A 4383-nucleotide genomic window follows, 5' to 3' on the forward strand; every position below is an offset into this window, starting at 1 on the left:
CAATTAGAAATATAGGTACAAGTCCAATTGTGGATGAGTTTGCAGAGGCGTTTGCAGGGAGGGCAATCTACTCAATGGGGGATCTCTACTCAGGGTATGAGCAATTTCATCTTGCAATCGAAAGCAGAGACTTGACAACCATGAGGACACCTTTGGGTTTGGTAAGGATGTGTACCTTGCCACAGGGAGCAACCAACTCAGTTGCACATCTGATGAATGGAAAAAATAAGGTCTTACGTGACTTTATTCCTCAAATCACAATGCCTTTCATTGATGATTTGCCTATCAAAGGATGTGAAGAAAGTGACAAAGATGAAGCTTTGGATCTCAAGGGATGTCGCAGGTTCATGGTAAATCATATAAATGATTGTTATAAAATTTTGTCTAGGTTGGAAGAAGTAAATCTTACATTGTCAAGGAAAAAGTCTATGTTTGGTGTCAATGAAGTGCTCATTATGGGGCACATGTGCGGACCATATGGTAGGAAACCTTGTCCAACAAAGGTAGATGCCATCCAAAGAATGAAAGAAACATGCACTAGCATCACTGAGGTTAGAAGGTTTCTGGGAGCATGTGTCTTCTATGCTATTTGGATTCCACATTATGCACATGTAGCTGATCCTGTTTATCAGCTGCTTAGAAAGAATCAGAAGTTTAAATGGACAGTAGCACATGTAAAATCCATGAAAAAGCTAAAGGAGTTACTCCAGTCAGCAACGACTTTGAGAAAGGTAGACTTTGAGTGTCAAAGGCCAGTAATTGTGACAGTAGACACCAGTCCTACAGAGATTGGATGGGCAATAGGGCAAGATGACAAAGAAGGACACAGGTATGTGGTATGTGGTTCTATTATATCTCTCATGTCAAAGGTAACAATGTCTGCATGACTAATCTACTTGAATCATTCTTGAAAGAGCTTTATGAAGGTGATTGTCTTCTTATTGGAAGCTACTTGAGTACTCTAACAAAACAGGATGATTGGTCTGAACAAGAATTCAAGAGGATACGTAGGAAAGCATATGGGTACTTTTTGAGGGATGGTTACTTGTGGAAGCATCCTAAACAAAAGGGTGCTACACCACAACGGGTTATATGTAAAAACCAGACTCAAGTAAAGCTCATGCAAGAGTTTCATGAGAGTCTATGGGCTAGACACAAGGGTGTGTGGGCAACCTTCTCCAAGTTGAAAGAAAAATATTGGTTGAAGGAAGAGCATTAAGAGCTAAACCACAGAAGCTGTGTGCAGATTCCTTCTTGATGAGGTGATTTGCCGTTATGGTTGTGTGGGAAAGATCACTGCAGATCGAGGTGAGCTGGATACCGAAGAAGCAAGAGAGTTCTTTTCTAGATTAGGAATCAAGCTTTCTCTTACTATAGCTTACAACCCTGAAGGCAATGGAAAGAGTGAAAGAGGGCATCCTCCTATCATCAAAGCTTTGGCCAAGGCTTGTGAAGGAAGAGTTGGTGAGTAGCCAAAATTGTTACCATATGCTTTATGGGCTGATCGTACAACACATAGCTCAGTAACTGGCGACATGCGTGCGGAGCTAATGTATGGTCAAAAGCCAGTGATGCCGATTGAAGATACAATTCCCACATGGAATGTACTACCTTGGCAAGAGGGGCTTAGTAGGGAAGATCTCCTTGCACTGCGTATAAGGCAACTAGAGAGAAGACCTGCAAATATTGAAGCTGCAAAAGAACGATTCAAAAATGCAAGGTTGAAAAACAAGGACTACTTTGATAAGCAACATCGACTCAGGAGCAAAGCAATTGACAAAGGTGACTGGGTTTTAGTGTATGATAGTAGCCTTGATAACCAGCACACAGTCATGCGTAAGTTCTCAAAAAGATGGTTTGGACCGTATGTTGTAAAGCATGTGCATGAAAATGCTACTTACAGCTTGTCTGAACTAGATGGTTCACAAGTAAAGATTCCCATTGCAGGAAAAAGGATTAAAATGTTTAAGAGAAGAGGAGACAATGATCTAGAAGATGTTGATGAGGAAGAAGAGAAAAACACAGGTGAAGATCAAAGTGAACATGAAGCTCTGGAATAGTTCAGTGAAGAAGAAAGTAAGGAAAATGTACAAGAGGTCTGATCTTACAAAGAGATAATGTGGCACACACCGGAGGATGTGCAGGTTTAGAGGGGGTGGATGTCGTGTTGTGGCACGTATATAGTGGGAACGGGCATTAAACGATTTATCTTGTGACTTTTTGACGCATAAGTATACTTCATATAATACTCATATGCATAAATAAAATCTTTCTACCATACCTTAGTATTACCTTTGAAGTAATATAAATGTACATTACTATTAGAAAATACTGCAAGAGAAGTATCAATGATTGTGCCTCTTTTTGTCTGGGGAAAAATCATTTGTATATTTCTTCTAATATCTTAGCTATACCCTATCATATATAAATTATTTTCTTCTTCTCACATTTATTTAATAATATAACCCTTCAATAATGCATACCTTCTTGGATACATACAAGAGGGAAGGGCCTACTAGAAGACTTTATGAAAAGGAAGATCCAAAGCTTCTTGGACCATCCCAATTTGAAACTTCTGACCTAAGGGCATGGAGAAAAGGCCAAAACCAATTCAAGCTCTTTTAGTACACCAATTTTTCCTTTTGAAGCATGTCAATCCGAGTTACAGGTCAAAAGTTACAGGGAAACCAGTGAAAAACCCTCTCACAACTACACTGCAAGAAGAGATGGTAAATAGGTGAATCAAGTGAAAAGAGGTAATCTTGGTCTGTTTCCATAAAATAAGATTTTTGGAGGATAAAATACATAAGCATGTGAATGTGACACCTCAAAAATGCCCTGAAGGAAAAGACACACAAGTTGGGACCCCCTGCTGGAGCCACACAGAAGATGCCTAGGTGGGGCCCACATACATCATGCACCCACATGGAGCCTCAACGACCAAAAATGCTGAATTTTATGATATTTTGAGTCCTAATATTGCCCATTTTAAAAAATATCCAAAGAACATTTGATTTGGGCTAACTCTTTAGCCTAATCAAGTGATTATGTAAAACATGGCTCCCTCACCTATAAAAAGGGCAACCTTCTCTTCATTGGGGTAAGTTATGAGTGAGTGAGTGAGAATATCTCAATTCCATAGTGACACACTCATCTTAGTGCCACACTTTCTCTTGAAGAAAGGCGGAAGTCTTGCCTCATCTTCTCTCTCCATTAAGGTGGTGGCGATTGCTCTCATGTAAGATATATGTTGCTACTTTTACTTTCACTTCCATATCTAGTCCAATACTTGTCTCTAACTCTATCTCTATCTCTCATTATCTATCTTAAATACCACCACCACACTTAGATCTATCTCTAATTCTATCTTACTCCTCCTTTGATCTCTCTTGTTGTGTCCTAATTGATTCATTCGAAGGTATTCAAGCAGCAACCTTGTCAATGTAATGGGTACAACCTTCTCACGGGAAACAATTATGAGCACAAGGTTAGTAACCATATCTTCATCTTCCACAAGCATCTCTCTCTCTCTTAAGGTTCTCATTCTCTTCCACAAACTCTAGAATCTCCTTGCTACAGGTACTTCTCTCCCCGCAATATCCTTATTGCCTAAGGGCAACAATAGGGCTTGGGAGAGAAACTCTCTTCTTCTTCTCCTTTCACTTCTTTCACACCTTTATCTTTGAACATACTAAGTATATCATTGATGAATAACCATAATCCACATAGAGGTAATTTCTTTCAATTCCATTCAGTGCAATCTATTAGGGTCAACATTTGGATTAGTCCAAAGATTCACTTTCAACAACGCATAGTGTTTCTATTTGGTTCTGAAAGGCTCAACGAAATAGTTCTCTCACCAGATCCCATCATACTACCTATTATTGACTATGACTTCTCTTTTGATGTGAATGTGGTTATTTTCTTATGAATCAAGAGGATTTGTACTCACAACTAATCCCAATCGCTAAACAAAACATATACATTATAGTAAGCACAAAGCTACGGTTCCAAAGAGCAATCCGCGGCTTATTTGGACAACAAAACTTAAATATCATTAACTCATCCATTAACCCTTTTATCCTACCCATGATACGATATGATCGTAATCTCGATGTTTTCATTTTTGTTTTGTTCTGACTATCTTTCATGAGTTCTCTCCATCACGTGTGTGTTTGTAAGGAAAAGTGAGCGGCTTCTTTGGCTACATTTCTTCTTTAGCTCTAGAAGCTATGTTATCTACATCTTAGCTCTTTCTCATAACCCTTGAGCTTCCTCACAAACTCTCACAGCAAGAGGCCCGGTGCCTTCCTGGCAAGACCGCCTACTTCTTGAGAACGTGTGCACAGGCCAGTGCTCAAAAAAACGTTTTTCTAAAAACTT

Source organism: Adiantum capillus-veneris, chromosome 5 (assembly GCF_014529385.1).
Source record: "Adiantum capillus-veneris isolate H3 chromosome 5, ASM1452938v2, whole genome shotgun sequence".
Lineage (NCBI taxonomy): Eukaryota > Viridiplantae > Streptophyta > Polypodiopsida > Polypodiales > Pteridaceae > Adiantum > Adiantum capillus-veneris.